The 23808-nt window shown below is 40.6% G+C and overlaps 1 long non-coding RNA gene across 1 annotated transcript; it reads right to left on the bottom strand.

Annotated features, from left to right (window-relative positions):
- Positions 1-312: 312 nt before the first annotated feature.
- LOC138843443 (uncharacterized) lies at positions 313-16762 on the bottom strand. Its single transcript, XR_011378145.2, has 3 exons — positions 16626-16762; positions 16019-16148; positions 313-370 (listed from the first exon to the last, which is right to left on the bottom strand). It is a non-coding gene; the product is annotated as an uncharacterized LOC138843443 (long non-coding RNA).
- Between the last annotated feature and the right edge of the window lie 7046 nt (positions 16763-23808).

The raw sequence follows: 23808 nt of genomic DNA, 5'->3' as shown, positions 1-23808 counted from the left end.
TTTTGGTATTTGGCATTTCACTTGTTTCCCATATAATTAAACATTGGTGATAATAATGTAGAGTGAGGGAGGGAGGAAGGGTGAAAGAGACAGATGGATAAATGAAGACTCAAAAAAAATTATAGAGATTTCCAAAATCTCTATATATTTTTAATATATATTAAATATATTTACATTTACAACCTATTACTTTGATATAAAATCATAAGTAAATTGAGTAACACATATTGCCAAAGATGAACTATAACAGTATCTGGGACCGGCACTGTGGCACAACAGATTAAGCCAATACCTACAATGCAGGTATCGTGTATGGGTGATTTTCTGTGGCACTGTTGCTCCACTTCAATCCAGCTCCCTGCTAATACACCTGGGAAAGAAACCAAAGATGGTCTAAGTACTTGGGCCTTTGCATTCCCTGGGAGACATGGATGGAATTTGTGGCCCAGCCAGTTGACTATTGTGCGCATATGGGGAGTGAAACAGTGGATGGAATATTTGTCTCTTCCTCTCTAACTTTGACTTTCAAATGACTATATATCATTAAAAATAATCTGTTTAAAACAAGGCTATGTCATCTTAATATCGGACAACATAAACTTTACCACAAAAACTGTTAAGAGAGACAAAGAGGGACACTATATTATGATTAAGGGATCAATACAACAAGAAGATATAACAATTATCAATGTATATGCACCTAACTACAGGGCACCGGTTTATCTAAAAGATTTGTTAAGGGACTTAAAGGGAGACTTAGACCCCAATACAATAGTACTGGGGGACTTCAATACTCCACTCTCAGAAATAGACAGATCAACAGGACAGAAGATCAACAAGGAGACAGTAGATTTAAATGACACTATAGCCCAAATGGATCTAACAGATATATACAGAACTTTCAATCCTACAGCTAAAGATTTTACATTCTTCTCAGCAGTATATGGAACCTTCTCTAGGATTGACTACATACTAGGCCATAAAGCAAGTCTTAGCAAATTCAAAAGAATTAGAATCACACCATGCAGCTTCTCAGACCATAAAGGAATTAAGTTGGAAATTAGCAACTCATGAACCCTAGAGCATACGCAAACACATGGAGATTGAACAACATGCCACTGAATGAACAATGGGTCATAGAAGAAATTAAAAGAGAAATCAAAAACTTTCTGGAAGTAAATGAGGATAACAGCACAACATACCAAAACTTATGGGACGCAGCAAAAGCAGTGTTAAGAGGAAAGTTTATATCAATAGGTACCTACATTAAGAAATTGGAAAGGCACCAAAGATATGAGCTTTCAATTCACCTCAAGGATCTAGAAAAACTACAGCAAACCAGACCCAAATCTAGTAGGAGAAGAGAAATCATTAAAATCAGAGAAGAAATTAACAGGATTGAATCCCAAAAAACACTACAAAAAATCAGCCACGCGAGAAGCTGGTTTTTTGAAAAAATAAACAAAATTGACACCCCACTGGCCCAACTAACTAAAAAAAGAAAAGACCCAAATCAATAAAATCAGAGATGAAAAAGGAAACGTAACAACAGACACCACAGAAATAAAAAGAATCATCAGAAATTACTACAAGGACTTGTATGCCAGCAAACAGGGAAACCTATCAGAAATGGATAGATTCCTGGACACATGCAACCTACCTAAATTGAACCAGGAAGACATCGAAAACCTAAACAGACCCATAACTGAGACAGAAATTGAAACAGTAATAAAGGCCCTCCCAAGAAAGAAAAGCCCAGGACCAGACGGATTCACTGCTGAATTCTACCAGACATTTAAAGAAGAACTGACTCCAATTCTTCTCAAACTATTCAGAACAATCAAAAAAGAGGGAGTCCTCCCAAATTCTTTCTATGAAGCCAGCATCACCTTAATTCCTAAGCCGGAAAAAGATGCAGCATTGAAAGAGAATTACAGACCAATATCCCTGATGAACATAGATGCAAAAATCCTCAATAAAATTCTGGCCAATAGAATGCAACAACACATCAGAAAGATCATCCACCTAGATGTCCTAAACAGCACTCTGGGCTCAGAATCAGCCCTAAATGCATTCCAATCTGGCTGAAAAGCCCATGAGAGTATTTCAGGAATGGAAAGCCAAGACACTCTAGCAAAAAAAAAAAAAAAAAAAACCTAAATGAAAGATCTCTGTGAGTGAGATCCCAGTGGAAAGAACGGGTCTTCAAAGAAGGAGGTACCTTTCTGAAGGGAGGATTGAACCTCCACTTTGACTATGACCTTGTCTAAACAAGATAATAGTCGGAGAACTCAAGGGGCTTCCATAGCCTTGGAAACTCATGACTGGAGCATAGGGAGATTACTGATGCCATAAACAAGAGTGTCAATTGGTAAAGTCAACAACAGGAGTCACTGTGCACTTACTCCTCATGTAGGATCTCTGTCCTTAATGTGCTGTACATTGAGGCTTACTGCTATAATGAGTACTCAAACAGTATATTTCACTTTGTGTTTCTATGGGGGTGCAAACTGTTGAAATCTTTACTTAATGTATACTAAGCTGCTCTTCTGTTAAAAAAAAAAAAAAGAAGAAATTATCAATTCCCAACTAGACTCTCACTGGGATTAAACATGACAATAGGTCTGATCTGATTTCATCATCATTTAAAAAATCATCTATTATTTTTCACTTTATGTTTCTGTGTGGGAGCAAACTGTAGAAATCTTTACTTAATGTATGCTAAACTGATCTTCTGTATATAAAGAGAATCGAAAATGAATCCTCATGTGAATGGAAGGGGAGAGGGAATGGGAAAGGGGAGGGTTGCAGGTGGGAGGGACGTTATGGGGGGGAAGCCATTGTAATCCATAAGCCGTACTTTGGAAATTTATATTCATTAAATAAAAGTTAAAAAAAAAATTTAGTGTGTTGAACATGTTTTACCATTTTCAAATACATTTTAGAATTTTTTGAAATAAAGAGCATACAAAGATGTAAAAAAAAAAAAAATCATCCACCCAGACCAAGTGGGATTCATCCCTGGTATGCAGGGATGGTTTAATGTGTGCAAAGCAATCAATGTGATACACCACATTAACAGATTGCAGAAGAAAAACCATATGATTATCTCAATAGATGCCGAGAAAGCATTTGATAAAATAAAACACCCGTTCATGATGAAAACTCTAAGCAAACTGGGTTAAGAAGGAAAATTCCTCAATACAATCAAAGCAATCTATGAAAAACCCACAGCCAACATCCTATTCAATGGGGAAAAGTTGGAAGCATTTCCACTGAGATCTGGTACCAGACAGGGATGCCCACTCTCACCACTGCTATTCAATATAGTTCTGGAGGTTCTAGCCAGAGCTATTAGGCAAGAAAAAGAAATTAAAGGGATACAAATTGGGAAGGAAGAACTCAAACTATCCCTCTTTGCAGATGATATGATTCTTTATTTAGGGGACCCAAAGAACTCTACTAAGAGACTATTGGAACTCATAGAAGATTTTGGCAAAGTAGCAGGGTATAAAATCAATGCACAAAAATCAACAACCTTTGTATACACAGACAATGCCATGGCTGAGGAAGAACTGCTAAGATCAATCCCATTCACAATAGCTACAAAAACAATCAAATACCTTGGAATAAACTTAACCAAGGACGTTAAAGATCTCCACGATGAAAATTACAAAACCTTAAAGAAAGAAATACAAGAAGATACCAAGAAATGGAAAAATCTTCCATGCTCATGGATTGGAAGAATCAATATCACCAAAATGTCCATTCTCCCAAAAGCAATTTATAGATTCAATGAAATCCCAATCAAGATACTGAAGACATTCTTCTCAGATCTGGAAAAGATGGTGCTGAAATTCATATGGAGGCACAAGAGACCTCGAATAGCTAAAGCAATCTTGTACAAAAAAACAAAGCCGGAGGCATCACAATACCAGATTTCAGGACATACTACAGGGCAGTTGTAATCAGAACAGCATGGTACTGGTACAGAAACAGATGGATAGACCAATGGAACAGAATTGAAACACCAGAAATCAATCCAAACATCTACAGCCAACTCATATTTGATCAAGGATCCAAAACCAATCCCTGGAGTAAGGACAGTCTATTCAATAAATGGTGCTGGGAAAATTGGATTTCCACGTGCAGAATCATGAAGCAAGACCCCTACCTTTCACCTTACACAAAAATCCACTCAACATGGATTCAAGACTTAAATCTACGACCTGACACCATCAAATTATTAGAGAGCATTGGAAAAACCCTAAAGATATAGGTACCGGCAACGACTTCTTAGAAAACACCCCAGAAGCACAGGAAGTCAATCAAAATTAACTATTGGGATTGCATCAAATTGAGAAGTTTCTGTACTGCAAAAGAAACAGTCAGGAAAGTGAAGAGACAACCGACAGAATGGGAAAATATATTTGCAAACTATGCAACTGATAAAGGGTTGATAACCAGAATCTACAAAGAAATCAAGAAACTCTACAAGATCAAAACAAGCAACCCACTTAAGAGATGGGCCAAGGACCTCAATAGACATTTTACAAAAGAGGAAATCCAAATGGCAAACAGACACATGAAAAAATGTTCAAGATCACTAGCAATCAGGGAAATGCAAATCAAAATCACAATGAGGTTCCACCTCATCCCGGTTAGAAAGGCTCACAAACAGAAATCTGTCGCTCCCCCTCTTCGTGGAGGAACGACACTAAACCCTGCCTAGGCTTCATATCCGAGTCACGGCACCATTATGTCGCTCCCCCTCTTCGTGGAGGAACGACACAGGACCCTGCGCTGTTCTTTCGTCTGCTCGGCCCTCCCCGGGTTTGCTGCTGGTTCTTCCCGGGTTGGCTACTATCCCTTCCACCTCCGTGGAAGGGCAGTTCCCCCTGGCCGCATTCCCCACTTCCGCAGGGGAGCGGCACACCGCCGGCCGGTTCTCTCGGGGGCTGCACGGGTTCCCTTAGATGTTCCCCATAGATGTTCCTCATGCATGCCGTCTCTCTCCTCCTTTATAGTCCTCCTCCGCCAATCCTAACTCGGCTGCCCACACGCCGAGTACGCTGCTCTCCACCAATCAGGAGCAAGTCCTACAGTTTATTAGTTGAACTGGAGGCAGCTGTGCGGAAGCTGTTTACTTCTCTCCCAGCACCATATTGTGGGAGAGCAGATGCATAGAATAAGTCCTAATTCGAGTAACTTAGTCTAGTCCGGATTGCTCCCCACAGAAATCTACCAACAATAGATGCTGGAGAGGGTGTGGGGAAAAAGGGACACTAACCCACTGTTGGTGGGAATGCAAACTGGTTAAGCCACTATGGAAGTCAGTCTGGAGATTCCTCAGAAACCTGAAGATAACCCTACCGTTCAGCCCAGCCATCCCACTCCTTGGAATTTACCCAAAGGAAATTAAATTGGCAAACAAAGAAGCTGTCTGCACATTAATGTTTATTGCAGCTCAATTCACAATAGCTAAGACCTGGAACCAACCCAAATGCCCATCAACAGTAGACTGGATAAAGAAATTATGGGACATGTACTCTATAGAATACGATACAGCAGTCAAAAACAACGAAACCCAGTCATTTGCAACAAGATGGAGGAATTTGGAAAATATCATGCTGAGTGAATTAAGCCAATCCCAAAGGGACAAATATCATATGTTCTCCCTGATTGGTGACAACTAACTGAGCACCAAAGGGGAAACTTGTTGAAGTGAAATGGACACTATGAGAAACAGTGACTTGATCAGCTCTTGTCCTGACTGTTGATGTACAATGTAATATTTATCCATTTTAGTATTTTTTTTGTTCTAGTACCATTGGTTGAACTCTGTAATTAACACACAATTATTCTTAGGTGTTTAAATTTTAACTGAAAAGTGATCCCTGTTAGGAATTTGGAAAACATTATGCTGAGTGAAATAAGCCAATCCCAAAGGCACAAATACCACTTGTTCTCCTTGATAGGTGACAACTAACTGAGCAGCAAAAAGGAAACCTGTTAAAGTGAAATGAACACTATGAGATACAGTGACTTGATCAGCCCTCACCCTGACTGTTGATGAGCAGCTTTATATGTTATCCCTCTTAGTATTTTTTGTTGTTTGTTCTACCTAATACTTTTGGTTGAATACTGTAATCAATACACAATTCTTCTTAAGTGCTGAAACTTAACTGAAAAGTGATTGCTGTTAAATGTAAGAGTGGGAATAAGAGAGGGAAGAGATGTGCAATTCAGGACATGGTCAAGCTGACTTACCTCAAACGGTAGATTTAGAAACATACCAGGGGATTCAAATTCAATCCTATCGAGGTGGCATGTACCAATGCCATCTCACTAGTCCCAGTGATCAATTTCTGTTCACAATTGATCGTAATGGTAGGACTAAGAACCAAAGGGATCACATAAACAAGAATAGTGTCTGCAAATACTAGCTGATAGAATAAAAAAGGGAGAGAATGATCCAACATGGGAAGTGAGATACACAGCAGACCCATAGAATGGCAAATGTCCTAACAGCACTCTGGCCTCATAATCAGCCCTTAAGTCATGTGGATCCGGCTGAAATGCCCATGAGAGTATTTCAGGCATGGAAAGCCAAGACACTCTGGGGGGAAAATAAAACCTAAATGAAAGATCTCCACGAGTGAGATCCCAGTGGAAAGAATGGGTCATCAAAGAAGGAGGTACCTTTCTCTGAAGGGAAGAGAGAACTTCCACTTTGACTATGACCTTGTCTAAATATGATCAGAGTCAGTGAACTCAAAAGGCTTCCATAGCCTTGGCAGCTCATGACAAGAGCCTAGGGTGATTACTGATGCTATAAACAAGAGTGTCAATTTGTTAAGTCAACAACAGGAGTCACTGTGCACTTACTCCTCATGTAGGATCTTTGTCCTTAGTGTGCTGTACATTGAGATTTAATGCTATAACTAGTACTCAAACAGTATTTTTCACTTTATGTTTCTGTGTGGGAGCAAACTGTTGAAATCTTTACTTAATGTATGCTAAACTGATCTGTATATAAAGAGAATCGAAAATGAATCTTGATGTGAATGGAAGGGGAGAGGGAGTGGATAAGGGGAGGGTTGCGGGTTGGAGTGACGTTATGAGGGGGAAGCCATTGTAATCCATATTCTGTAGTTTGGAAATTTATATTCATTAAATAAAAGTTAAAAAAAAGGCTATGTGTCTTCTCACTCACATGTATAAAGCATGCTTGGAAGGCTATGTAGACCCACAAGGGAGTATGAGGTCCAACAATAATTTCAGACGTTGCTAAATTTTATCAGGAAAAAGGAAAATTCCAGATATTTAGAAAATTATTTTGGGGACTAGGTAAAGTCCAGGAAGCCACTTGTAGAAGCAAGATCAGGGGATCCAATTAAGAAAGTTCCTGCCAATTATTGTAAACTGAGAGCTTTTACTCATGACTTCCTGAGAACATTTAAATTCCTCCAGATTACTGACTGCTTAGTATCTCCTATCATTACCCTGTTCTAATTTTAAAGTATGCATGTATGTGTCTAGATAAATAAATATATGAGAGTTTTTCTACTATATACAGTTATAGTTGCATATATTATATATGAGACTACTTTTTAAAATCATGGGTAAATGAAACTAAAAGATATCTATTTTGTTGCACAATTTGAAATCCATGTGGTTTTTTCATAATACATGCTTTTTTCTGAACTTTGTAAGACTTCTCATAATGCATCAATTCAATTTTTTGCAACAACTTATATTCATAGCCTACATACATTTTGAAATATATGTACATGTATATTAGTGACTATAATTTTTCTGGATTCATATTTAAAATTGATTATACAACTTGTCTTTTTACATTATGAGACTTTTTTTTAACTTTTATTTAATGAATATAAATTTCCAAAGTACGATTTATGGATTACAATGGCTTCCCCCACATACCGTCCCTCCCACCCACAACCCTCCCCTTTCCCACTCCCTCTCCCCTTCCATTCACATCAAGATTCATTTTCGATTATCTTAATATACAGAAGATCAGCTTAGTATACCTTAAGTAAGGATTTCAACAGTTTGCTCCCACACAGAAACATAAAGTGAAAAATAATAGATGATTTTTTTAAATGATGATGAAATCAGATCAGACCTATTGTCATGTTTAATCCCAGTGAGAGTCTAGTTGGGAATTGATAATTTCTTTTTTTTTTTTACAGAAGATCAGTTTAGCATACATTAAGTAAAGATTTCAACAGTTTGCACCCCCATAGAAACACAAAGTGAAATATACTGTTTGAGTACTCGTTATAGCATTAAATCTCAATGCACAGCACATTAAGGACAGAGATCCTACATGAGGAGTAAGTGCACAGTGACTCCTGTTGTTGACTACCAATTGACACTCCTGTCTATGGCATCAGTAGTCTCCCTATGCTCCAGTCATGAGTTTCCAAGGCTATGGAAGCCCTCTGAGTTCTCTGATTCTTATCTTGTTTAGACAAGGTCATAGTCAAAGTGGAGGTTCTCTCCTCCCTTCAGAGAAAGGTACCTCCTTCTTTGAAGACCTGTTCTGTCCACTGGGATCTCACTCGCAGAGATCTTTTGCCAGAGTGTCTTGGCTTTCCATGCCTGAAATACTCTCATGGGTTTTCCAGCCAGATCCGAATGCCTTTAGGGCTGATTCTGAGGCCAGAGTGCTATTTAGGACATCTGCCATTCTATGAGTCTGCTGAGTATCTCACTTCCCATGTTGGATCACTCTCCCCTTTATTTATTCCATCGGTTAGTGTTAGCAGGTACTAGACTTGTTTATGTGCTCCCTTTGACTCTTAGTCCTTTCATTATGATCAATTGTGAACTGAAATTGATCACTTGGAATAGTGAGATGGCATTGGTACATGCCACCCTGATGGGATTGAATTGGAATCCCCTGGTATGTTTTTAACTCTACCATTTGGGGCAAGTCAGCTTGAGCATGTCCCAAATTATACATCATTATGAGACTCTTTTTACATTAAAAGAATCAAAAAGCTATTTGGTGAACAGAAGACTTAAACTTTCTAAATATCCACATGATTCATATTATATAGCCCCTATGGCACTAAGTAGCTCAACTGGACAATCTTGACTTCCAGTAGAAACATCCAAAGATCATATGCCTATCTCTAACAAGACTGTTGAGAAATTACTTTCATGCTTTCCATAATCTCTCATTTTAAGCTGCACAAATGAAACCAATATATTCTGCCTAGGTGAAATTATAAGATAGAAGCATCATTGGTCTTAAAGTAGCATACTATAGTAAGATGCACTACACTGAACATGAAAATCAAATAAACTCTGTGTGTGTGTAAATTTGGCTACAACTGTGAGTTTTTGGTCATTTTAAATAAAATAGGTTTAATTTATAATGGATGTTAAAATAGCTTTTTGTGGGGCAGAGCCAAGATGGTGGAATAGTGAGGGCATGCACAAATAGTCCGGGAAAAGATAGTTTAATAAAAGTGGAGTTACTGTAGTCTCAGGGAAAGGCTTGGGAAAAAAAAATTGCAGAGGAAACTCTTCTGGATCTAGTGGATGTGACATGGAGGACCTATGGGGAGAGCAAGGACACCCATGGCTCGGAAGCCTAGCCGTGGAGTCTGCGCACCAGCGGTGGAAGGGGAGGTGAGACAAAAAACTTGGTAGCCCAAGACATTGGTGGGGAAAGGCAGAAAGAGCCTAGAGGAAATGAGGCTTGAAGCCCTGCTAGGGAAAGTTCACCAGGCTGACGGGAGGAGAGAAAAAAATGAATAAATAAGGGGAACTGGCATGGACGCGAGCCTCTCTCTCCACTCACCTTACAAAGCTGAGCAAGACAAAGAGCAGGCGCCATTTCGGACACACATAAAGCAGCACCCACCATCAGCCAAGCAGAAAAACTTTGACTCTGGTGGAGAGAAATAACAGGAGGTTAGGACCAAGTGAAGGTGTGGAGCTAATGAACTGAGACTGTGAAAATCTGAGGGTGGGCGAGAGAACTCACAGAGTACACAAACTCAGTAACCTTGGCAACCCAGTGGGAGACTGCAGAGAAATTTGAGACCACATTGAGGGCTGCATAGGCCCTTTGTGTGGTCCTTGGGGTAGAGCAGACGAATACCCACAGGGGCCAGATTTCATACATCTACTACCCTCCATTCCACTCAGCGATATGGAATTACTTCCCTTCTGAGTCAAAGACAGAGAGAGAGAGAGAGAGAGAGAGAGAGTGAGAGAGAATAACCTGGGTTAGTCACCTTTGGCACACCCTTAACCTTGAAGAACCAAACAGAACTCTTTGGCCACACCCATCACAGCCTCTAAGGATCCATCAAAAGCAGATAGTCCACTTAATCTAGAGTCATAGTATAATGAGAAAAACCACCACAGTGAAGAAAGCAAAGAATATCTCCACAATGCCAAGCAACAACCGTAGAAACCAAGGAAACAAGAACAAGGAAGACACTATGACACCCCCAAATGAACAAGACACTCCAATTCAGGATTATGAAGATGATGATAGAAGAAATGCAAGAAGCAGATCTCAAAAAATTGATAAGAACATTAAGAAGTTCTCAAAAACAAATTATTGAACTACAGAAATCCTTACTGGACAGGATAGAAAATCTCTCTTGCAAAAATGAAATATTAAGGAGGAATCAAAATGAAATGAAGCAATTAGCAGAACATGAAACTGTGACAGTGAAGAGAAATCATAATGAAATGAACAATTCAATAGATCAAATGACAAATGCACTTGAGAGCCTTAAAAATAGAATTAGTGAAGCAGAAGAGAGAATATTGGACTTAGAAGACAGAGAACAGGAAAGCAGACAGTGAAACCAAAGAAAAGAAGAGGAAATTAGAAATCTAAAAAATATTGTTGGGAATCTATAGGATACTATTAAAAAACACAACATTTGGGTTCTAGGAGTTCCTGAAAGCATGGAGAGGGAGAAAGGATTAGATGGCCTTTTTAGTGAGATACTAGCAGAAAACTTCCCGGGTTTGGAGGACAGAGACATCCTAGTACAGGAAGCTCATAGAACCTCTAATAAACATGACCAAAAGAGATCCTCACCACGACCCATTGTAATTAAACTCACCACAGTGAAACATAAAGAAAAGATTCTATAATGTGCAAGAGAGAAACCTCAGATTACTCACAGAGGATCTCCAATTAGACTCACAGAAGACTTCTCATCAGAAACCCTACAGGCTAGGAGGGAATGTTAAGATATAGCCCAGGTACTAAGAGAGAAAAACTGCCAGCCCAGAATATTATATCCTGCAAAGCTCTCATTTGTGAATGAAGGTGAAATAAAGACCTTCCATAGAAAACAGAAATTGAAAGAACTTGTCGCCACTCGTTCAGCCCTGCAAAAAATGCTTAAAGATGTGCTACACACAGAAACACAGAAACATGGTCATCAATATGAAAGAAGATAAAGGAAGAAAACATACCAGTAAAAGATATAGGAAGTTCAAAGCATATACTAGAAAATATCTTTGGGAAAATGGCAGGGCAAAGTTACTATTTATCAATAGTCATATTTAACATTAATGGACTCAACTCTCCAGTTAAAAGGCACAGACTGGCTGAATGGATTAAGAAATAAAACCCATTTGCTGCCTACAAGAAACACATCTTTCCAACAAAGATGCATGCCAACTGAAAGTGAAAGGTTGGAAAAAGATATTCCATGCCAACAGAAACCAAAATAAAGCAGGTGTAGCCATATAAATATCAGACAAAATAAACATTAACACAAAAACTGTTAAGAGAGACAAAGAGGGGCACTATATAATGATTAAGGGATCAATTCAACAGGAAGATGTAACTATTACAAATGTATATGCACCTAATTACAGAGTACGGTTTATTTAAAAGATATGTTAAGGCACTTAAAAGGGATGTGGGGAACTACAGGCTGGCCATCTATGGGAACTTCCTCACTCTTGCTGGCACACGGCCTATGTGGCAACCATATTGGACATAACAGTTCGGGAAGTGCTAACCACATTGAATGACCGTTGCAGCACAAGCATTCCAAAATAACCTGTTGAGATAGCACAAGTGAGCTGCCCCGGTGACTACATGCCCTGCTACTTGATTGGACTTGAATGGCATGTTCTTCACGTGAACTAAGTACTGATTGGACCAGCGGAGCGTGGACAGTGGCTGGGCATGAACTGTTACTGGGGATGGAGAGGCTCAGGGGATATATACCATGAGGACTGCTGTGGGGGGCGGCTTCTTCTTCTGCTTTTCTAGCTTTCTCCTTTCACTGCTGTAACCCTGCTTTTACAATAAAGAAGTCTATAAGACAGATCAACCGGCGAGTCTCGTCGTTCTTCCGCGGGCGGTGGAGTGACAGGTGGTGCCGTGACTCAGATCGCTGGAGTCGCCGGGAAAGGTAAGGTTATTTTACCATAAGAGCATGCATACACTGGAGTCTAGGTGGTGTAAGACCTAGGACTAGACCGCGGTGCCGTCCTAGAGACGGGAGATTAAAAAGGTAACTTGAAGCCATGGGAAATACTCAGTCAACAACTAGGTTGCGTTTACTATTGAGCCGCTTGTTAAAGACTACGGGGACACCCATCAAAGCGGCCACTGTTTGTGCATTCACCAGAGCAGTTGCAAGGGTTTCACCCTGGTTTGTGGAAAAGGGTAATCTCGATGAGGACCAGTGGAAGCGGGTAGGGAGACAGTTACGCACCGCTGGGAAGCCGGCAGAAATGCTTCGCCTGTGGCAGCTCATCGAGCAGGCGCTCAATGACCCCTCAGAAAGAATAGGAGCCTTGCTAGATGAGGGTACTGAAATCTTAGAGAACTTACTGAGGGAGTCACTTTCTGGAAGTCAGGTAGGGAATCAGGAAGAGCTGGAGGGCTCACAAGATGCAGACGGAGGGAGGCCACCGCCAACTGTGCCTCCCTGTGGGGAGGAGCCAAGTACACAGAGAATGGCCAATCTATCCCTTGCAGATCGGCCCGGGTGGTGGCCGCTCACTCTGTCTAAAGGGGAATCCTTTGGGAGCCCTCCCGACGACCCAACTCTGGGAGATGGAAGTCAGGAACCCCGGTCACTGCTAAGGAGTAAAGGGCATAACACTCCAGACTGGACAAAATTCCACCAGCCAGGACAGGTGTTTCCTGTGATCTTGGATGCACAGGGCAACAGGGGATGGTCTCCTCTGGATCATAAATTGCTAAAAGAATTGCAACAGGCCATGCAGTTATATGGCCCACACGCTAATTTCACAAAGGCAGTGCTGGAAAATATAGGGACGCAGGGATTAATCCCAGATGACTGGAGAAATCTATCAAAGGCTGTGCTAGGCAGTGGGGATTTCCTGTTTTATGGCAGCCTACAGAGAACTAGCCATAGAACAAGCTAAATACAATGCCCAAAATGGTCAACCTGCATGGACTGAGGATATGCATACCAGTCAGGGCGCCTTTAATGACGAAAACAGGCAGCCAAGGTGCCCCAACAAGGTGCTGATGCAAGTCAGGGAGCTAGCCCGTAGGGCCTGGAAAGTTACTCCAAAAAAGGGGGAAATCAGGCACAGTCTATCAAAAATTGTACAGGGACCCAGTGAACCCTACGCAGACTTTGTGAACAGGTTCATGGAGGCGGCAGGAAATATTTTTGAGACAGTGGATGAAGCTATGCCTCTGGTCCGCAGGCTAGCCTATGAACAAGCCAATAAGACTTGTTGAGAAGCCCTGAGACAGTGGCAGCACAAGGACATCCCCACATTCCTAAAAATTTGTAGAGATGTTATGGATGATGTTGCCTCGGGGTCGCACGCAGCTGTAGTCATGGCAAAGATGCTGCAGAGCGATATGTCAGGACGTAAATGTTTGAAATGCGGGAAGGAAGGACATCTCAAAAGGGAGTGTAAGGACCCCAAACCCCCAGGCCATCAGCCAGGGCTGTGTCCTCTCTGTGGAAAAGGCAATCATTGGGCCAATGAGTGTTATTCTAAACAGGATAAGGCTGGCAACCCCCTTGTCCAGACATCAGTGCGGGGGGTAGCAGGACAGTGGCAGCCAAGAACAAAAAATGGAAATCGGGCCCCAGCACCCAGGGGCCCACAAACTCAATGGGTGCAGGCATCACAGACAGCCCTAGGAAGGGGACAAGCTCAAGGGACAGCCCAAACATTCGGTGTATAGAGTTACGAGCCACTGACTATACAGTGCTAACACCACAGATGGGGGTTCAAGCAGTCAGCGTAGAGTCCCAGGACTCTCTATTAGAATGGGAAGGTATTGGAATCACCATAGGAAAAGCCACAAATGCCCTTAAGGGTTTAATGGTAGTGACAGGAATTATTCAATTACCCTGTAAAAAGCTCAAGGTCTTACTTCATTCTACCAAGGGGATTACACAGTTATTGCCATCACAGCCGGTAGCCCAACTAATAATTATGACACCTGCAATTGATAAATGGGGCATTCAGGGCAGAAATTTTGCAGCCCTGTCCTTGTCACTCAGCAACCACCCCATATGGACCATCACCATAAAGGGAAAAGCCATCCGTGGCTTATTAGACACGGGTGCTGATGTGTCTGTTATCTCTGAGCAGGACTGGTCTAAGTCATGGCCCCTACAGGAGGGGGACAATACATTGGTGGGTCTAGGCACCACATGTGCCCCTCCCAGGAGTGCCCAGGTTTTGGACTGGCAGGACCAAGAAGGCAATAGAGGCAAGGTGCAACCATATGTGTGCACCATTCCTATTACTCTATGGGGTAGGGACATACTAGAACAATTACAAGTTCAATTAACTAATGATCCTACTGCGGCCCATTCCCTGGGGTTGGAAGATGATGAAAAGAATGGGCTATTCATGCGGAGGATTGGGAATAGAAGGACAAGGGAGGATGGAGCCCATCTCCCCAAGGCCCAATGAGGGAAGGCAGGGTCTGGGTTTTTCGTAGGGGTCACTGAGAGGCAGCCCCTGCCACTTACTTGGCTAGATAATAAGCCAGTGTGGATAACACAGTGGCCCCTTTCTTGAGAAAAATTGGCTGCCATACATAAATTAGTCCAACAACAATTGGAGGCAGGTCACCTTCAACCCTCCATCTCCCCCTGGAATACACCTTTTTTTGTTATAAAGAAAAAATCAGGCAAGTACCGATTATTGCATGATCTCAGAGCTATTAATCAACAGATGCAACCTATGGGAGCTTTACAGCCAGGGCTCCCTGTTCCAACCATGATTCCTAAGCATTGGCCTATTATTGTAGTAGATCTTAAAGATTGTTTCTTTAGCATTCCTTTGCATGAAAATGATACCCAAAGATTTGCATTTACAGTTCCTTCAATAAACCATGCAGAGCCCAACAAAAGGTATGAATGGAAAGTTCTCCCCCAAGGCATGACTAATAGCCCCACCTTGTGTCAGCTGTATGTACCATGGGCTGTAGAACCTGTTCGCCAACTGTACCCTCAAATATATCTTTTGCATTATATGGATGATCTATTGTTAGCAGCCGCTGTTGAGGAACAACTGCAGGCAGCATTTACCATGCTGAGCAAGTGTTTACAGGCAGCAGAATTACAAATAGCACCAGAAAAGGTTCAATAGGACATGGTAATTCAATATTTGGGACTTAAGCTAACGCCAATAAATTTGGAGTCTACCATTGCAACTACAGGACTAAAAACCTTAAACGATTTTCAAAAATTATGTGGAAATCTAAAATGGATATGACCCTATTGTAAATTGACTACTGAGGAAATGCTTCCACTGTTCAAAATTTTGGAAGGGGATTCACAGCTCACTTCACCATGAGAGCTGACTCCAGAAGCAACTGCAGTCTTGCATGAAGTCGAGACTCGCTTAAAAAACACCCAAATGCAAAGATGTGACCCTTCCGAACCTTTAGAAATCCTGGTGTTTATGGAACAGTTATATCCCTTTGCAGTAATTTGGCAAGGAGATCCTCTATTGTTTGTGTATCCACATGCACATTTACCTCGAATCTTATATACCCATGGCCAGGCCGTGGCAGATTTGATATTAACCGCAGTGAAAAGAACAGTTGAAATTTCTGGAAAGCTTCCAATACGTTGTGTTACGCCATTTAGCAAGGAGGCTGTTGAGGCCTGGACAAGAGAAAATTGGGCATGGGTTTATATTGTTTTAATATTACACATAACTGTAGATAATCATTACCCAAATCACCCCTTTGTTTCCTTTTGTACTTATATTCCAATCAGACAGATTCAAAAGGTGCATAAACAAACTATAGAGGGAGCCCCCACTGTGTTCACTGATGGAGCCAAAGGAGGAACTGGAGTTGCAGTAATTGGCAATCAACGATATTTTGTTTTGGCTGCCTCTCCCTCTCCCCAACATGCAGAATTAGCCATTATTGCTTTGGTTTTAACAAAGAAACAAGGTCCACTAAATATACTTTCAGATAGTGCTTATGTAGTAAATGTAGTAAAATTGCTTGACCAGGCATGCAATGTTTCCAAAATTATCCACTGTTTATCCCTATTTAGAAAAACTTCAAACTTTGCTAACACTGTGAAATTACCCCATTTTTATAGACCATATTCGAGCTCATTCAAATTTACCTGGGTCACTTAGTCGGGGCAATGCTTTGGCCAATCATTATTCACGTTTTTTGCTTGTCTGTACAAGTGTTGAACAGGCCAAACAATATCATTCCAATTGGCATGTAAATAGTACCACTTTAAGCATGAAGTACCATATTCCCTGCAAAGAGGCAGAAAATATTGTTAAGGCTTGTGAAAAATGCGTAGTTAATATAGTTCCCAAAATACCCGCTGGGGCCAACCCACGTGGCCTTAAACCCTGTCACATCTGGCAGATGGATGTCACACACATTCCCTCTTTTGGCCGTCAGAGCTGCGTTACAGTGGACACGTACTCGGACGTGGTTATGGCCACGGCCCTTCACAAGGAAGGCACTCAACAAGTTATTCAACATTGCCTACAGTCTTTTGCAGCTTGGGGTGTCCCCCAAATTTTAAAAACTGACAATGGGCCAGCATACACTTCGGCTCAGTTTGCCACCTTTGTAAAAGAATTTGGCATCATCCACATTACGGGCATACCTTATAACCCTCAAGGTCAAGCTATTATAGAACGCACCCACTTGTATTTGAAAAATTTTATTAATAAACAAAAAGGGGGAATAGGGGAATATGCAGTGTCCAATAAGGATGCTTTGGCCTTAGCCCTTTATACTATAAATTTTTTAAACAAAAAGAAAAATGGAAAGATGCCTGCAGAACTGCATGACTCTTTAAATGACAAGGGGCAGACACAATGGATCATGTGGAAGGATTTACAGGATAACAAATGGAAAGGCCCATTCCCTCTGTTACAGAGGGTATGAGGTGTTGCTTGTTTTTTTCCACAGGGAGCTACACAACCCATTTGGACCCCAGAGAGACGAATCCGACTCCTAGCAGGAAACCACAATGAACACCACACAACAGAGGACACCAAAAACAGCCATACGCAACAACCCCTGGGAGAAACAGCGAAGGAGGCCCAAGACCCAGTTATAGCAGAGACCGAGTGAAGACTACGAAAAGATTGTTACTTGTGCTTTTGTTAGTTTTGTTTTTGGCTTGTGTTAGTGGCTTATTGGGAGTATTGATTGATTACTCATTGTTGATAATTGTGATTTATAAAAATAGGACTAGTCATGCTGTTTAGAATTTTTTGCATTATAACATTTAGCAGTGTTGTAAAATGCCAGGAGGAGGGTACGTATTGGGGTCTGCTTCGCACGTTACCATGGCCTTTACCTGTAAGCAATACTTTCAAGTTGCTTCCTGTATTTTTTGCTAACAATGAGTCCGTGTTGCAATTCGGGGTACCCAGCTTAACTAAATTTTCTTCAAAGATGGAACAGCTGAATTTAACCATTTCCCTTGATGGATCCCTTTGCTTTCAAGTTACAAGGGGTATTGATGAGGAAAATTGTACTACACCCTGTATCGTTTTAACCAATCAAACCCTGACAGAGTTGCTTTGGCCGTCAGGACCAAACAGTACCTTTGTGGCCTACTCATCTGGCTCCATTCTGACTCGCAGGTCCTGGACTGCTCGCACTCCCCTGATCCGCACGTTGCCACAGTGCAGACCAAGAATAGAAAGCTCGCGGCCCAAATTCACATCCTATCAGAGTGGTTATAATCATCATTGGTTAGCAGAAGGATTTTTTTTTTTTTTTGACAGGCAGAGTGGACAGTGAGAGAGAGAGACAGAGAGGTCTTCCTTTGCCGTTGGTTCACCCTCCAATGGTCGCCACGGCCAGCGCGCTGCGGCCGGCGCACCACGCTGATCTGATGGCAGGAGCCAGGAGCCAGGTGCTTTTCCTGGTTTCCCATGGGGTGCAGGGCCCAAGCACTTGGGCCATCCTCCACTGTACTCCCTGGCCACAGCAGAGAGCTGGCCTGGAAGAGGGGCAACCGGGACAGAATTCGGCGCCCCGACCGGGACTAGAACCCGGTGTGCCGGCGCCGCTAGGCAGAGGATTAGCCTAGTGAGCCACGGCGCCGGCCAGCAGGATTTTTTACAACCCACGAGATGGGCTATCAGGGCTGGTGGCATAATTTCTATACCGGCACCTATTCTTATCTTTCCTCTCCTCATTCTAATGCTACCACATATAAAAGCTTGTACCACAAGGGTAGTGTATGGGACCCTTTTGTTGTCTGCAATAGTGCAGGTGCATGTTTTGATGCTACACCGCTGCTGTTTTTAAGATATTTCTCTTGGTCCAATGGCACCTGGGGATACAATAACGGTCGGACCTTTAAGCCCATGAATCTCAGCCACTCCCATGTATCCCCTAATTACACGGCGGAAACGTGTGTTGAGCCCCCTTTTCTGTGGTATGTTTGTTTTTCCACCAATAACAACTCTTGCTCCTCCGGCAATATCACTCAGTGCTGGAATGGCAATGGTGTTGGCGTGGTCATACGAGTCCCCACCTGGTTTCCCGTTCCAGTCAGAGTTAGCCCCAAGGATTTTGCTGCAATGTTACGCTCCCGACGAGATTTTGGAATCACAGCAGCATTGGTAACCACCAGCACTGCGGCGGTGGTGGCTAGCGCTGCTGCAGTCACCCTTGCTGTAACACAAGTCAGGTCTGTTAGCCAGTTAAACAATATAACAGGACAAGCTGCACAGGTGCTAATGGCTCAAGAAGCCGTGGATCAAAGCCTTAGAACAGGACTTTTATTGGTAAATCAGAGGGTAATGAGTTACAAGAAGAATTCAATCCTGTTGATTTCTTCTCTGATTTTAATTATTTCCTTTCTCCTTCTTGAACCATGAAACATAGAAAACTTAATAGACCCATCACTGAGACAGAAATTGAACAGTAATAAAGGCCCTCCAACAAAGAAAAGCCCAGGACCAGATGGATTCACTGCTGAATTCTATCAGACATTAAAAGAAGAATTAACTCAGTTTCTTCTCAAACTATTCAGACCAATCAAAAAAGGTGGAATCCTCCCAAATTCTTTCTATGAAGCCAGCATCACTTTAATCCATAAGCCAGAGAAAGATGCAGCATTGAAAGAAAATTACAGACCAATATCCCTGATGAATATAGATGCAAAAATCCTCAATAAAATTCTCGCCAATAGAATACAACAACACATCAGAAAAATCAGCCACCCAGACCAAGCGGGATTTATCTCTGATATGCAGGGAAGGTTCAATGTTCGCAAATCAATCAATGTGATACACCACATTAAACTGCAGAAGAAAAACCATATGATTATCTCAATAGATGCAGAGAAAGCATTCGATAAAATTCAACACCTTTTCATGATGAAAACTCTAAGCAAACTGGATATAGAAGAAACATTCCTTAATACAATCAAAGCAATTTATGAAAAACCCACAGCCAACATCCTATTGAATGGGGAAAAGTTGGAAGCATTTCCACTGAGATCTGGTAACAGACAGGGATGCCCACTCTCACCACTGCTCTTCAACATAGTTCTGGAAGTTTTAGCCAGACCTATTAGGCAAGAAAAAGAAATTAAAGGGATACAAATTGGGAAGGAAGAACTCAAACTATCCCTCTTTGCAGATGATATGATTCTTTATTTAGGGGATCCAAAGAACTCCACTAAGAGACTATTGGAACTCATAGAAGATTTTGGCAAAGTAGCAGGATATAAAATCAATGCACAAAAATCAACAGCCTTTGTACACTCAGGCAATAAAAAAGAACTGCTAAGATCAATCCCATTCACAACAGCTACAAAAACAATCAAATACCTTGGAATAAACTTAATCAAGGACGTTAAGGATCTCTACGATGAAAATTACAAAACCTTAAAGAAAGAAATAGAAGAGGATACCAAAAAATGGAAAAATTTTCCATGTTCATGGATTGGAAGAATCAATATCATCAAAATGTCCATTCTCCCAAAAGCAATTTATAGATTCAATGCAATCCCAATCAAGATACCAAAGACATTCTTCTCAGATCTGGAAAAAATGATGCTGAAATTCATATGGAGATGTAGGAGACCTCGAATAGCTAAAGCAATCTTGTACAACAAAAACAAAGCTGGAGGCATCACAATACCAGATTTCAGGACATACTACAGGGCAGTTGTAATCAAAACAGCATGGTACTGGTACAGAAACAGATGGATAGACCAATGGAACAAAATTAAAACACCAGAAATCAATCCAAACATCTACAGCCAACTTATATTTGATCAAGGATCTAAAACCAATCCCTGGAGCAAGGACAATCTATTCAATAAATGGTGCTGGGAAAATTGGATTTCCACGTGCAGAATCATGAAGCAAGACCCCTACTTTACACCTTACACAAAAATCCACTCAACGTGGATTAAAGACCTAAATCTATGACCCAACACCATCAAATTATTAGAGAACATTGGAGAAACCCTTCAAGATATTGGCACTGGCAAAGGCTTCTTGGAAAAGACCCCAGAGACACAAACAATCAAAGCCAAAATTAACTATTGGGATTGCATCAAATTGAGAAGTTTATGTACTGCAAAAGAAACAGGAAAGTGAACAGGAAACTGACAGAATGGGAAAAATATTTACAAACTATACTACAGATAAAGGGTTGATAACCAGAATCTACAAAGAAATCAAGAAACTCCACAACATCAAAACAAACAACCCACTTAAGAGATGGGCCAAGGACCTCAATAGACATTTTTCAAAAGAGGAAATCCAAATGGCAAACAGACACATGAAAAAAATGTTCAAGATCACTAGCAATCAGGGAAATGCAAATCAAAATCACAATGAGGTTTCACCTCACCCCGGTTAGAATGGCTCACATACAGAAATCTACCAACAACAGATGCTGGAGAGGATGTGGGGAAAGAGGGACACTAACCCACTGTTGGTGGGAATGCAAACTGGTTAAGCCACTATGGAAGTCAGTCTGGAGATTCCTCAGAAACCTGAATATAACCCTACCATTCAACCCAGCCATCCCACTCCTTGGAATTCACCCAAAGGAAATTAAATTGGCAAACGAAAAAGCTGTCTGCACATTAATGTTTATTGCAGCTCAATTCACAATAGCTAAGACCTGGAACCAACCCAAATGCCCATCAACAGTAGACTGGATATACTATACAGTAGACTGTATAGTTAGAATACTATACCGCAGTAAGAAACAATGAAATCTGGTCATTTGCAACAAAATGGAGGAATCTGGAAAACATCATGCTGAGTGAAATAAGCCAGTCCCAATGGAGCAAATATCATAGGTTCTCCCTGATTGGTGACAACTAACTGAGCACCAAAAAGGAAACCTGTTGAAGTGAAATGGACACTATGAGAAACAGTGACTTGATCGGTCCTTGCCTGACTGTTGATGTACAATTTAATACTTTATCCCTTTTAGTATTTTTGGTTGTTCTACTTAATACTATTGGTTGAATTCTGTAATTAATACACAGTTATTCTTAAGTGTTGAAACTTAACTGAAAATTGAACCCTGTTAAAAATAAGAGTGAGAATAAGAGATGGAGGAGATGTACAATTTGGGACATGCTGAATCAGACTTTCCCTAAATGGTGGAGTTAGAAATGTGCCAGGGGATTCCAGTTCAATCTCATCAAGGTGGCATATACCAATGCCATCTCACTAGTCCAAGTGATCAATTTCTGTTCACAATTGAGCATAATGATAGGACTACAAGTCAAAGGGATCACATAAACAAGACTAGTGTCTGCAAATACTAACCGATAGAATAAAAAAAAAAAAGTGAGAGAACGATCCAACATGGGAAGCAAGATACACAGCAGACTCATAGAATGGCGGATGTCCTAAACAGCACTCTGGCCTCAGAATCAACCCTTAAGGCATTCGGTTCCAGCTGAAAAGCCCATGAGAGTATTTCAGGCATGGAAAGCCAAGACACTCTGGCAAAAAAAAAAAAAAAAAAAAAAAAAGAAACCCTAAATGAAAGATCTCTGTGAGTGAGATCCCAGTGGAAAGAACGGGTCATCAAAGAAGGAGGTACCTTTCTCTGAAGGGAGGAGAGAACTTCCACTTTGACTACGACCTTGTCTAAATAAGATCAGAGTCGGAAAACTCAAAAGGCTTCCATAGCCTTGGCAACTCATGACAAGAGCCTAGGGTGATTACTGACACCATAAACAAGAGTGTCAATTTGTTAAGTCAACAACAGGAGTCACTGTGCACTTACTCCTCATGTAGGATCTCTGTCCTTAATGTGCTGTACATTGTGATTTAATGCTATAACTAGTACTCAAACAGTATTTTTCACTTTGTGTTTCTGTGTGGGTGCAAACTCTTGAAATCTTTACTTAATATATACTAAATTGATCTTCTGTATATAATGGCAATTGAAAATGAATCTTGATGTGAATGGAAAGGGAGAGTTAGTGGGAGAGGGGAGGGTTGTGGGTGGGGGAAATTATGGGGGGGGAAGCCATTGTAATCTATAAGCTGTACTTTGGGGAATTTATATTCATTAAATTAAAGTTTAAAAAAATCAAGAGTGTGACTAGGAGGAGGAGGAGGAAGAAGGGCGGGAGCATGGGTGGGAGGGACATAGATTGGGAAGCATCACTGTGTTCCTGAATCTGTTTATATGAAAAACATGAAATTTATATACCTTAAATAGAAATTTTAAAAAGAAAAAAATTGGTTTTTTGTTTTAATGACATAATTTGTCTGTTTAGTGTTTGCAAATTCTAATGATTTATGTTTTCTCTTAGAAACATGACCACAGAAGTGTTAATAGGAAGCATTTATGCACAATATGAATCATTTCCTTATTTCTTTAATATTAGCTGATTTGCAAAATCAAATGTGCAATGTAATCTCATTTAGAGCAGAAATGTTTATATTCTTTATTGCTAAGCACTCTCTCAGTTTTAGTAAAGCTTGAGAGTAATATGTTCTAGTGAATGAAAAAACATAATTAATAATTATATTATTATTATAATTATTATTATAATTATTATTATAATTATTATTAATTATTATTATAATTATTATAATTATTATATTATAATTATTATAATTATTATTAATATATTATTATATATTATAATATATTATTATATTAATAATAATTAATATAATTAATAATTATATTAATATATTAATAATATATTAATAATAATATTAATAATAATATCATGCAATTCTGAAAAGTGGGAGAAGCCTTGACTGGATAATAGAAGCTTTGATGGTAATTACTAAGGTTTCATCTGAATGAACTGAATT

The sequence above is a fragment of the Oryctolagus cuniculus genome, chromosome 8, assembly GCF_051225735.1.
Source record: "Oryctolagus cuniculus isolate XC-2025 breed Fujian yellow rabbit chromosome 8, ASM5122573v1, whole genome shotgun sequence".
NCBI lineage: Eukaryota > Metazoa > Chordata > Mammalia > Lagomorpha > Leporidae > Oryctolagus > Oryctolagus cuniculus.
The sequence above is the reverse complement of the archived record's forward strand: the minus strand, read 5'-3'. Positions and strand labels throughout refer to the sequence as shown.